The following is a 13,616-nucleotide window of genomic DNA, read 5'->3' as shown; positions in this document are numbered from 1 at the left end:
AAGGTAGAGAAGAGATAGAGAGAAGGGGGAGGGATGGGGAGGGAGGAAGGAGAAGGGGAAGGGGATTAGGAAGGGGGAGGAAGGAGAGAGAGAATAAGTACTCACTTTCTTTTTTATCCAGTTTAGGATTCCAGTCCACTGAATAGAGCTCACAGTTAGGGTGGGTCTTCCCACCTCAACTCAATCCAGAGACTCCCTCATTTAGACATTTCTAGAAGCTTGTTTCAGTGATACTTCCACTTGATAATCTTTATTTTCCCACTGCCTTTAACGTTGTAGGTATGATACCCATCCCAGGGATTATTAAGAACGTTCAAGCTCAGACTGCACTTAGCTAAATCACCCTTCATCCGCAATGAGAAGAGTGTCGCCACGTTTTCCACTCTAGACAGAAGGTCTCATTTGCAACATCTCCATCCTTTAAAGTACTTGTCTCTTCACCCTGACAGTCCAAACTGGTTCAGTGAGACACAAAGATGTCTCTGAAGGCCGTGGGACTATTAATGCCTAGGCTTAATGAAGTGACAAATCCGATTTCGACAACACTGGTTTACAATGGGAAAAGTGCCAAACCTAGAATCAGTTTAATTGAATGCAAGTGATGCCTCGTGTACCCTCTACATATCAAATGGCCCCGTGTGTGTGTGTATGTGTGTGTGTATGTGTGTGTGTGAATGCATACATAAAAAGGTATGCAAATACAACGGCACGAATGTAGGTCAGATTGGAGCAGGATTTTCATGCCTGCTGAGGATTTTATTCCGCTATTCCCATCTTGAACTGTAGGTGGCAGCAGAGACCTGAGGAATTGCTTCTGCATAGCTCCAACCCCTTTCAAGATGTGTTAATGACAAGGAATGATTGCCTTGAGCCTAGGTGAAGCGAGCAGGGATCTATGGTCTGGGAACCTTACTGACATGCCTTTTAAACAGGATTTTCCTTATTTGGGTGACTGTCTCTGCTTTTTACTGGGGACCTGCTTTTGCTGCCAGTGAACCCCTCCCCGACCCAACCCCATCTATTTGTCATGCATTCTAGCTTCTCTCGGATCCCAGAGGTTCTTGAGTCCTTTGTACCCAGGCCTGTCCTCCAGCCCCAGGGCACAGTATACTTGTCACCACCAGACAAGGACAATCTTGTTGGGTTTTTGATTTGTCTTCAAATTCTAGAAGTTCTTGTTGGAAGGCTGACCCTCTTTCTATCCACGAAATATCCCAATCTGTAAGTAAATGCTGCATGCTTTGACTGTTGCTCCTCATGGCGTGTCATGAAACTACAAAGGAGGGTAAAAGGGAGCAGGACATGCCCTTTGAAGACATTTGGGAAGGTATTAGTAAGACCATATACAAAATGTGTGTGATAGTCATCACTACAAAATAGCCAGCCATACAATCCACATGATTTACCTGCTTAATAGTTTGCCTCTGTGTTCCGACTCTTCCTAATTTGGGTCCATATTACCAATAGACTCATAATCCTGGACAGCACCATGGCGTAGACTTTTTTTTTTTTTTTTTTTTTTTTTTTAGATTACCTGTATTAGTTATTCTCTTCATTGCTATAACTAAATACCTGACAGAAAGCAATGTAAGAGGAAACGTTATGTTAGCTCATAATATGATAATCCAGGTCATAGTGTGGAGTCATGGCGGCAGGAGCCGAGGCAGCAGCCCGGTCATATGGTAACTACAGCCAGGAAGCAGAGAGATGCATGCTGGGGCTCAGCTCACTTCCTCTTTGTCAGTCGGGGACTCCGCCCATAGAGGGGCGGTCCATCATCTTCATTCAGGGTGAGTCTTCCTTGCCCATTTCAATATTTCTAGAAACACCCTATAGCTATGCCCAGAGGCATGTTTCCATGGTGATTTTAAACTAGTAAAGTTGACAGCGAACATAGACCATCACTATGTATTTGTATTTGCTTCTGTCAGGATCCTGCAGGGAAAATTGCGGAATTTAAACTACTTTAAATTTTATTGGTGAGCGAATTCAGTTCATAAGTTGATGCGATGATTAGATTCCGTTCTCATTTTAGGTAAGGCTTTGTCTTACCTAAAACTGTTACCCAAACTGGCTGTTCCATTGCCACCAGAGTGGAAGCGAATGTTTCCTCTGTGGGACATTTACTTCTTCATGCGCTCTAGACTGGAATGTTGATCTTTGGATTTCCATTTCTCAGTTGAGGGATCCGGTTAGATTCTTTTTACTAGGGTAGGTTTCCTTTCTCAGGGGCTCCATAACAAAATGGTGAGTCTTATCCGATTGCATGCATGCAACAAGTACTTAATTCTATTTCGGGACACAAGGACAAATGCAGAAGTACGCATATCTCACTGTCAATGTGAGGTCCCTGAATAGTGAGACAAGAGGGAGAGGGGAGAGGTGAGAAAAGAAGAAAAGAAAAGGAGTGGAAGGTGGTATTCTGCTGCGTGTTCTCGTTAATGTGAATCCCCACCCTCACGCCCTCTCCCATCCCCCAACCCTGTTCCACGTTCCACCAACCCACATCTTGAAGAAAGTGCTGCAAGCTTGCTTACCATCTACTGTTTGGTGAGAAAATCAAGTTATCTGTTGATTGAGATTCTCTTCCGTGAACATCAAGCGCCTTCTGGAGGTGTAGATGCTGGGATGTGCTTGGATGGATGAGTGTAAGGGAGTAGCCTGCCAGCCCTTCTGTGAGGAACAAGGGCTGAGTGTCAGAGGAGACTGATGTGAATGCTTCAGAGATGACTCATTCTTAGCTCCCACCTTGCAAACACCTTTCTTTGCTCTTGTAATTTGAAGCGCTTACAATTAAAGGAAAAAAAAAAAAAAAAAAAAAAAAAAGAAAAGAAAAGAATCCAAGAGACCCATTAAATGTTTGATGTTTGTTTTCTTGCCTTAGAGATCTGAAATGGCTGTTCAAACACAGGCTGATGGTATCTTCTGCATAGAGAGAGCACCTTTCAAAAACCTGATGACTCTTCTTCACTGGCTGATGTGACAGTCCCTGACTTTCCTAGTGTTGTTTGGTATGGTCCTATCAGGGTGAGTTTTATTGTCATCCCCCTTTAACAATGGCACACATTAAGAATGAAGTTATTGGTCGTTTTACTGATCATCTTTGTATAATAATTATCAGTATATATCAGTGGAAGCATAATTATTATCTCTAGGCCAGAGGCATAGAAAAAAATCAAGGCTTCTGGTTAATGGTAGCTCCCATTTGATGTTTAAGATGTCTCTAGGTGAACTTCCAATCTCAATTTCTCTCTCTTCCCTTCTTCCTCCTCCTCCTCCTCTTTCTCTTCCTCCTCTTCCTCTCCTCCTCCTCCTCTTCTTCCTCCTCCTCTTCTTCCTCCTCTTCTTCCTCCTCCTCTTCTTCTCCTCTTCTCTCTTTCCCTTTCCTCCCTCTATCTCTCCTTTCTCCCTTTTCCCTTGTCCTTCCTTTCCTCTTTCCCTCCCTTTCTTTCTTCTACCTTCTACCCCTTCCTGGTGTGTAGGCTATCTGGTACATGGCCCCTATGAAAGACTGATTGATCCTAAAATGTGTTGCGACCCACAGGTTGAGAACCCCTGCTCTAGCATACAGCAGCCTGACAGTTGATGATGGTTTTAAATGTTCAGTTTTGTAAGGAATGAAACCTTTGTGTGCGGTTTCGTTTTTTTCTTATTACTCAGTATCATTCATTCATTCATTCATTCATTCAGCAGACACTACATTTTGAGTGTACTTTGTATAGTCAGCAGTGAGAAGTGAATTAAGGTACACGAACAGGTTCTATTTTCCAGGTTCAAGCTTATCCACCATGTCAGAAATGGTCACAGAAGGTTCTGGGATACCAGTTGTGATGGTTTGTATATGCTTGGCCCAGGGTATGGCACTATTAGAAAGTGTGGCCTTGTCAGAGTGGGTGTGGCCTTGTCAGAGTGGGTGTGGCCTTGTCAGAGTGGGTGTGGCCTTGTTGAAGGAAGTGTATCACTGTGGGTGTGGGCTATAAGACCCTCATCCTTGCTGCCTGGAAGTCAGACTTCCACTAGCAGCTTTCAGATGAAGAGGTAGAAATCTCAGCTCCTCCTGTACCATGCCTGCCTGGATGCTGCCATATTCCCACCTTGATGATAATGGACTGAACTTCTGAACCTGTAAGCCAGCCCCAGTTAAATGTTGTCCTTATAAGAGTTGCCTTGGTCATGGTGTCTGTTCACAGCAGTAAAACCCTAAGACCCCAATGAATGTGTGAATAGACAATGCTGGTGGAGTTCTGAGAGAACAGAGGAAAAACTAATTTGCTCATGAAGGTTCAGGAAAGGCCGAGAACAGTGAGGAGACTTAGATTTGGTCTTGCTGGAGGGAAGGATGGATTTGGATTCTAGGCTATTTTAAATGTTTGATATTTACTGTATTATCTGTGAATTCAGTCTAAGAGCTGTGATATGTCTTGGAAGAGAAATTCTAAAATAGTAATTTGTCTTAGAAACTCAGCATTGCTGTTTTTGAGCAAGCTGTGTAACCTCGGGGTTTTGACTGCATCACAGAACAAATACGAGACTTGTGGCAAGTTCAGTCCTGTGGGGTCAGAACTGTCAGTGCCGTCTGGATGCCAGGCCATTAGGCAAGGGGCTCAAGCTAACATCTTAATTCAGGCTTTCCCCATCCTTTCTTGTTTGTCTTCCAGCATCTTAGTGCTCTGTGGTGTGTGTGTGTGTGTGTGTGTGTGTGTGACTTGTTAGTATAAGTGCATGCACATGTGTGTATGGGTGTGATTGTATACGTGTGCATGTGTGTGTGTGGAAGCCAGAGGTAGATGGCAGGCGTCTTCCCTCAACCTCTATCCACCTTTACTCTTTGAGGCAGGGTCTTTGTGATATTGAAGCTTATTGGTTTTCCAGGTTGCCTTATTGTTAAGTAGCTGTGACACAGACTACAGCATCCAGAAAAGTGAGAATATTTACCATCTGGCCTTTTGTAGAAAGTGTTGCGTTTTCTTTGTCCTAGATAAGTAAGCATCTTTCTCATGTTCTGCCTTTTCCTACAAGGGTAGAGTAGGTTGACAGTAGTGACATACAGTCTGACTGGGAGTTATTTTTTATAATAAAATTGTGAGTTATCATGTTGGCTGCCCATTCTAACTTACTGGGAGCTTGGTTAACTTATTGACTTGGACCCCTCAAGGTACTTAAGTCTAAGCATCGGGGGAAGAGTAAAGTCCCATGAATTAATGTGAAGTTGAGTATGAGAGTAAGGTTTTAGGTGATTCCATCAGTCCCGTGTTTTGTGTGTGTATGCTTGTGTGCACATGTATGCCATGTATGCACGGGTGCTTGCTCATTGTGTGTGTGTGTGTCTGTGTGTGTGAGGGTAGGGCAGAAGTCACTGTCAGGTATCTTCTTCAATTGCTTCTCTTATTGTCTGTCACAGAGTTCCTCACTGAATCTTGAGCCAGCTAGCTGGACAAGGCTGGCTGGCTAGCGAGACCTCTGGATCTGCTTATCTCTGATTCCACAGCTCTGAGATTACAGGGGGGTGTGTCACTGCACCTGGTATTTGTGTGGGTCCTGGGAACCGAACTCAGGGTTCTATGCTTATGTGGCAAGTACTGTAAATTTTTTTTTATTTACTCTTCTCTTATGTATTACATCCTGACTGTATTTCCACTTCTTTATTTCCTCCCAGCCCCTCTATCTCCCATGATTCCTCTTCTATTTCTTGGCAACCTCTTTTTTGATCTCTATCACTCTCTCTCTCTCTCTCTCTCTCTCTCTCTCTCTCTGTTATTCTTTCTGTCTGTCCCTTTCTGTCTCTATCTCTGTCTTTCTCTCCCTCCCTCTCTCTCCTTCTATTTCTCTCTCTCCCTCTCTCTTATTCCCTCTCTGTCTCTCTCCCCCTCTCCCCCTCTGTCTTTCTCCCTCCCTCTCTCCTATCACTTTCCTTCTATCTCTCTTTCTTTCTCTGTCTCTTTCTCCTTCCCTCCTTCTCTCTCTTCTTCCTCCCTCTCCCCTGCCCTCCCCTTTCTCTCCCTCTCCCTCTTCCTCTCTGTCTCCCTATCTCTAGAGCCCATCCTCTATCTTGGGACTGGTGAGAGGTAAGGACTGACCTGAAATATTACCCTCCCTGTGTAGCACTTGCTTATTCCCTCTCTTGAGAATCCAGAGCCTTGTTGCCAGTTTTGGACCACTTTCTCCCACAGGTTAGGACAAGTTTGGAGCCTGAATGGACATATTTAGTCCTTTTCTTCCTTATAATCTGTTCCCTTCTTTTGGAAAGATTTAAATATAGCTGGTTCCCTTTGTGGTTCTGTGACAGTGCTAGATTAGAAAAAAAAAAAAACAGAGATTCAGGATTTTGCGCGTTGGGTTTGCAGTTGCCTTCCAGGGCTCCATTCATCCCGTGTTTTACCGAACTGCCTCTGTTGGTTTAGTGTAGACGTGAAGACATACGTTTCTTTGATCACAATGAACTAAGTGACTATGGGATATTTACATGGGGCTCTTAAAATATTTATCTACACAATACTAATGGCATCCAGAAGTTTACTCGTTGCATTTTAAAATGGAGCAATGTATTATTCATATCTGGTCAGAAATCCATAATGCATGAGCTCTTCTAGGCGAGCGTTCTTGCTTGGGTGTGTTTGGCCCTCTGATTTGCCGAGGCTGTCCCTGGGAAATGCTGACATCCACTGAAAACTTAAGCTCTTCCCAAACACATGATTTCTCTGGGAGTGATACAGTTCTTCCATGGGTCTTGGAACTGTTCACAGGCAAAATCCTGTTTGATCCCTGAAAAACCCAGTGTGTGTGTGTGTGTGTGTGTGTGTGTGTGTGTGTGGTAAAGGCAGGTGCTGTTGCCTGGACCTTAGGTTGAAACTGAATGGGAAATACTGGGTGTGACTTCCCACCATGTGGAGCAGGCATGAAGGACAGATGTCTGGTACCACTCTCTCAACCAACCAGCTGACATTTAGCGAGTGCACGTTCACGACCCAGCAAGAAGCTAGTTGCTATGCCAAACCATTTATACCTTGCTTACATGACCTGGGTCTTCTGGAATCTTGAAGAAAACAGATTGTTTTAGTTAGCCAGATGTCTCAGCAGGTAAAGGCGCTAGTTGCCTAGCCCGACATCCATGGGACATACATGGTAGAAGGAGAGAGATCCGACTTCTGTAGCTTGTTCCCTGACTTCTACACCTATGCTGTAGCATGTGTGTACACTTTCTCAAATAAATAAGTCAGTATAGTAAATGTAAAAGGGTTATCTCTTCAGTGCATTTCCTTGGGAATTCACTGCAAATCGATAAGTAGGAAGGAGATGAGGAGATCCAAGACAGAGCTACAGTCATCTTTTAAGGCAAACATCTTTCTGCTGTAATTCCATTGGCTTAATATCCAAGTCCCAAGTTGGGTTTTAGGATAATGGATGCAAAGTAACCACCTTCCAGGTGTAAAGTAAGTTGTAATAGTTAATAAAACTGACACTAAACAATCTCCCAAAAATACCAAAACAGGGTTAGAGGGAGCAGAAGACGTGGATATATTCAAAATATATTGTATACCAGCATGAGATTTTTAAGAAATAAGAAAAATTATTAAAATAATAAGGATGAAGTACTAAAAAACAAAACAAAACAAAACAAAACAACTAGTATTTTTTTTGGAGGCCAGGAGAAACTGTGTGGAAACGCCCATTAATGACAACAAAACTAAACAGAACAGCAGTAATGAACCGTTCTACCCAACCCCAGTTCTCTAGAAGTATATTCAGAGGAGTTTACAAGCACTGTAAATGCAGGTAAAAATGAAGCATCTGAATGATCCAAAGATGATAGATCTTAAACCCAAAGTACCTTGACAAACTGTCACGTGACGAGGATACTTGCATGAAGAACCATTAAGAGGTAAGGCTAGAGATGAATCTGAGACGGTGTGAATCAGTACTGTGTGATCATCTTATTCAGTGTCCTGTCTACTTCCCCAAACTGCAAAGAGGTCCAGGGAGGTGAAGCCACTTAGTTTAGATACAGACAGTAAGAGGCAGTGATGAGTGTCCCAACCCAGCCTCATTCAAGTTGTCTTTCTGCTTCTTTCTGTCTTTCAGCCTTAATTGAGGAAGTAGAAAGCACAATTAGTGCCCTCCTCTCTTAGATGGTTAACCAGTGAAAGCTTCTGGTAATGAACCATGGTATTTCTCTCTCTCTCTCTCTCTCTCTCTCTCTCTCTCTCTCTCTCTCTCTCTCCCTCTCTCTCTCTCTCTTTCTCTCCCCCCTCTCTCTCTCTCTCTCTCTCTCTCTCTCTCTCTCTCTCATAGGTGTTCTCCATTTGATAGCATAAAATATTCTCAGCAATTGTATTTTGGTACTTTGAGCTTAAGAGAAAGCAGTAATTTTTCTGTTGCCAAACTCTTGGGGGGAGGGATTTAAAAAAAGACTAGGGCCATTAACTGGAACCTGAATGGTGCATTAGCAGGCGACACCAACTGCTTAATGAGATGCCCTGGACAGCGTGATCAATAGAGGGGGTAAACATCTCGTTGGAAACTCACCCACCCAGAAGACAAATGCAGAGGGCACAGTGGGCAGGCATGGAGCAGAGTGAATTAGTGTCAAGGAACATCTTTTATTCATGGGAGTCCTAGATCAGAGGGAGTTGAATGTGGCTTCGTTTGGTCACGGGAATAAGAAGCAGACTTGGGAAGTTTGGGTCGATGCTTGGTTAACATGTCATTTATGGGCTGTGCATCACACACTGCACTCTGAAAAAGTTGTCTCTTTTATTTATAGGTTTGTTTGAGTGAGTCAGTGTACTGTACTGATGGACTGTTCCCCACCGCCCCTCCCCCAACCTCCTCACCAATGACATGCACAGACTATCCAGTGTTCTCTCTTTCACAGGTATGGATTGGAGAGTGTCTTTTAAACTCATTACATAGTAGAGGCAACTATGGGGAAGGGGATTATTGCTGCACTGAAGACCCTCTAGCATTTAGAGCAAGGGATTCGCATCTGTGAATACTGGTGGTGGTCCTCTCAGTTGGCCCTTGGTCCCTTCTAGATTCATTTACCCCCTTGTCAGTAATCCTGGTGCTAATGGCTCTCTAATCGGTTCCCACCCCTCTGAAATGATGGTATTAATGCCTTCACCATAGTTCTATGAGGAGGAAATGAAAATCTTCTGTAGGACACAGTGCTTGGCACATGGGAGTGCTCTCCCGTGTGAAGCCTTTCTCTCAGGTCAGTGAGGGTGTGTTCTAGTGTCAAGGAGAAGCTCTCCACTGAGCTGGGGGGTGGCCAGTAGCCAGTCAACCAACAAGAAGCCCAGAAGACTTCTTTGTGCTATAGTTTGGTCCTTGAGCATCTCCCAGAGGCTGGTGTTTTAAAGGGTTGGTCCCCAGCATGGCGCTATAGGAGGTAGTGGAGATTTTGAGAGTTGAGTCCTTATTGGAGGTCTTTAGTTCACTGTGGGTATGTCCTTAAAAGAGAGTGTGGGACTCTGATACTATCTGATACTATTTCCTCCTCTGCTGCCTCCTCCTCCCTCCGCTTCCTCCCTGCCCCCACTTGCTTTTTGGACATGAAGTTGCCAGCTTTGACCTGCTACACAGCTACAGAGCTCTCACCATAGTACGCAACCTTGCCACAGGCTCAAAAGCAGTGGGTTCTTCAGTTATGGACTGAAACTCTAAAGCTGAGGCAGATAACCCTTTTCTTTTTATAGGTTAACTACTCTAGGTAATTCATTATAGCAATGGAAGGCTAACTAACACACTTGGCACTGATAGCCTTGGTTTCTTCACACATAAACTAGAGATGAGCAGAAGATCTATTAATTCTATACTATCTATCTATCTATCTATCTATCTATCATCTATCTATCTATCTATCTATGTATCTATCTATGTAGCTATCTATCTATCTATCTATCTATCTATCTATCTATCTATCTATCTATATGTATCTATCTATGTATCTATCTATGTATCTATCTATGTATCTATCTATGTATCTATGTATCTATGTATCTATCTATGTATCTATGTATCTATCTATCTATGTATCTATCTATCTATGTATCTATCTATCTATGTATCTATGTATCTATGTATCTATGTATCTATGTTCTATGTATCTATCTATGTAGTGATTTTTTTCAGTGCTGGGGTTGAACCTAGGGCCTCACATGTGCTAGTCAAGTTTCTCTACCACTAGGCACATCATACCCCAGCCTAATAATTATTTCCTGACCATAATCTTTCAGCCACCAGGTATAAGTGTTAGGTGGGGTGTCTTATGCTTGTTTTGTAGGACTTGATTTCCTAGCCATGGCTGTCAGAGTTCTCAGTGAAGAGAATGATGGGAGAACATGAGGGAGCACTCCTCCCCCATCTTCAGGAAGCCACTTCACTGTTTCTTGGAAGACTAGGATCAGAGAAGCCCATGAAGGTAAAGCATCGTGATTAAGGGCCTTGGATGGAGTCTGAAGATTCAGAGGTTTGAGCAGATATGTGGACACCACAGTGAAGGAGGTCAATTGTGTAAAAAGTTGAGAAAATACTTCTCTTGCATGAAATTCTTAAAAAGTCCCCTTTCTTGTCAGCATCCTTTTATGGTTCTAGAGAAGGAGCATGGTGTGTGAGGCAGAAACTGCCTGTTCAGCCATGTTGTGTCCAGGTTTTAGGATGCATGATCTACATGCATATTTCTAGGTCTTTGTGACTCCAGGTTTTAATAAGGAGCTCACTTAATGGGACACGTGTGAGCTTTGTGAGATTCGTGTCTGTGAGCTTTGGGTGTGTCTCTGGTCATTTAGACTTCCTTTACAAGTGAATGCGAAGCAAAATAGCAATAGAGCCTTTTCGGAGATGAGTGTGGCTCCCGAGCAAAATGATCATTTGGGATTGGATGGCTTTGGGTTTTCACTCTTATTTATGTCCTTCTTCAAACTTCCAGGACCCTGTAAATCATGGTATCTAAGTCACTTTCAGTGTTGGTGGTTTTAAAGGAAGGTATAGTTTTATGCATGAAGTTGGGATTCCATGGGGCTGGAACGTACTGCTTCAGAGCAGTCTTTGTTACTGAGATTTTCTTCCTGTGTATAATTCTGTCCTTGAAAATATCCGGATCTAGGATGGACTTGAAGAAACTATGGTTTGAGTCTGCTTAGAATTTTGGTGGATTTCAATAGATCCGGCTTAAGGAAAAAAAAAACGGAACTAAGTCAGAAGAACGCCTTTAGGAAGGAGACGCCATGTTTCAGTGTGGAGCCGAGGAAGGTGTGGAGGAGAGATGAAAGCTGATTGTAGAGAACTGTCACCACACAGGAGGAGGGGAGCAGGATGCTGGCAGCACATATGGACCAGGAACCCACCTCAGTGTAGGCCAGTGTCCAAAACAAAGGCCAAACCAGAGGCTAAGCCACAAATGGAGAATTCTGGCATAGTCTAGGGCTCAAAGTTTCTGTCTTGAGCTTCCTAGGAAGACAGGACTGAGTTTACATCCGGACTTTTCTTGTTGTTAGATGTATGACTATGACCAGGTCACCCCATGAGCCTCAGCTTCTTTTTCTATAACTTCTGTTAACTGTGAATCACGTGGGTGACCTGCTGGTATAATTATTATTTATGTGAGAAGTGTTATTCTGTGGTTCTTCTCCTCACAGCAGATGTTGGTGAGATTTGCTTTGGATATGTGGGCATAAGGCCATTCTGAAAGGCAGTCCTGGATTGGCTCCTCACTCTGTACTTGTCAGAGCTGGTTCTATTAACCCCTGTCAGTCAAAGCCCAGCAGGATGGTATGTATTATGTGGTTCACATAATTGTTCCACATTTGTCTTCCTTTTCTCAGCATCGATATCCCAGCTTGGTTTCCTCATTAATGGAACATTTGCTTAGGGATTATTTTCCAGAAGAATGTAGCCACCAGGATCCTCACTGTGAAAGGAGACTCAACAAGGAGCCCTCTGTGTCAGTCAGGGTCTCAGCAGGAAACAGATGGCAGCCTCAAATTGGGTAATTTATGGAGAGCTTAAGTAAAGAATTATCAGGGAAAAATGGGACCAGGGTTAGAGAAAGTATTAGTAAGTGTAGAAACTCTGGCCAGTCACTGCTGTTGACTTCCCATTCAATGTAAAAAGAGAAGGTGTGGGGCAGTTAGCAGGATCCAGCTGTGGTGAGACTGGATGCAGAGTGGTCTGGGCCAGGGCCTCTTGAGGAGCCATGTTGCAGAGACTCTTTGCAGATAGTGTTGAGCTTGTTCCTTCTTCCATGTAGCTTCTCCTTCAGCACATGCTTCCTGTTGGTGTGATGTAATAAATACAACTCATAAGGCAGAGTTTTCCAAAGAGGGAGCTCCATCCATACACAACACTGAAGATGAAACCAGAGATGACTCTCAAATAGGGCATTAGGAATTTAATGATGATGGTAGGGCCCTCAGGGAAGAGAAGATAGATGATAAAGTAGGAACAAGGAGAAGATGAGTGGGTACCCTATTCTGCTTGGTGAAGACATGGTCACTGCAGACCTAAAGCCAAAAGAGGAAAGGGCTTTTGGAGACCCAGCTAACTTGGTTGTAAGGCAGAAGCTGGGTCCCACCAGATACCTGGAAACGTTGATCCAAGTTGGGGGATGTTTTTGTGTATTCAGATGTTGATTTCTGTTCCCCAGCGATCTGGTTGCAGTCCAGACTTCCCTGTTGCCATTATTATGAGGAGTCTCCTGACTCAGTAGTATGTGAAACATTGTTCTCCCATCACTTTCTGATTGGTTAAATAGAGAGCTGAAAAGCCAATAGTAGGGCAGGAGAGGAAAGGGTGGTACTTCTGGAGGGAGGGGGAGACACACACACACACATACACACACACACACACACACACACACACACACAGAGAGAGAGAGAGAGAGAGAGAGAGAGAGAGAGAGAGAGAGAGAGAGAAAATCAGTCTTAGGCTGAGACTAAGATGGCCAATATGGACCACATGGTTGGGATGTAGCCCAGGCCAGCATAGTTGAGCTAAATTAACTGAATGTCTGCCTAGCTATAATACCTGAAGCTTTTAATAAAGATAAGTGTCTCTGTGTCATTATTCAGAGCAGGGATGGGCATAGAAAATTTCCTACTTTTACAGGTACACAGTTCAACAGTATTGTTCTCAACTCTTTCTTCTTCCTTCTGCCTTGATGTGCGTCTTAGATGGCGTTCACAGACTCCATACGTCCTACGGACTTAACCAACATTATGTGTCAATGTCTAATGAGCTTTGTCATTTTTTCTTTCTGACTTGAATATAACTATAATGCCTATGGCCATCTGGATAACCACGAATCTGGTCCCACATTTATAGATATTAGCATTTGGGGGTGAGTGCCTCAAAGACGTTGACTCCATCTTTCTCCATCTTTTTCTCTCAGTTTCTGCAGTGGTTACCTTGGCTGGAGCCACCACCATCTCTCTTTCTTTTGGATTACTGCAAGAGTCTCTTGAGTGGTTTCCCTTGATAACTTCTGTCCAAACTACTCTCCACATAGCAAACCCATGGGGGGTGCCCTCTGAAAGTGCAAGTAGATTGTGCCCCTCCTCTGTCCAAAGCTTCTCCAGCCTTTCAATTCATCCTGAGTACAGTCAAAATCTCACAATGAC

The 13,616-nt window shown here is 43.6% G+C and overlaps 1 long non-coding RNA gene across 33 annotated transcripts in view; it reads left to right on the top strand.

Moving 5' to 3' along the window:
* LOC143435157 (uncharacterized) overlaps positions 1–13,616 on the top strand; it is a 156,010-nt gene that overhangs the window by 15,317 nt on the left and 127,077 nt on the right. For 22 of the 33 annotated variants that reach the window (XR_013105185.1, XR_013105180.1, XR_013105184.1 and 19 more), the window contains 5 exons: positions 280–1,790; positions 2,885–3,027; positions 8,762–8,872; positions 10,283–10,420; positions 11,637–11,769. This is a non-coding gene — a long non-coding RNA (uncharacterized LOC143435157). The remainder of the gene's footprint in view (positions 1–279; positions 1,791–2,884; positions 3,028–8,761; positions 8,873–10,282; positions 10,421–11,636; positions 11,770–13,616) is intronic. The other 11 variants (XR_013105181.1, XR_013105183.1, XR_013105194.1 and 8 more) reach the window with 10 other exon arrangements.

This window comes from Arvicanthis niloticus, chromosome 20, assembly GCF_011762505.2.
Source record: "Arvicanthis niloticus isolate mArvNil1 chromosome 20, mArvNil1.pat.X, whole genome shotgun sequence".
NCBI classification, from domain to species: Eukaryota; Metazoa; Chordata; class Mammalia; order Rodentia; family Muridae; genus Arvicanthis; species Arvicanthis niloticus.
Note: the sequence above shows the minus strand (reverse complement) of the source record. Positions and strands in the feature narration are given on the sequence as shown.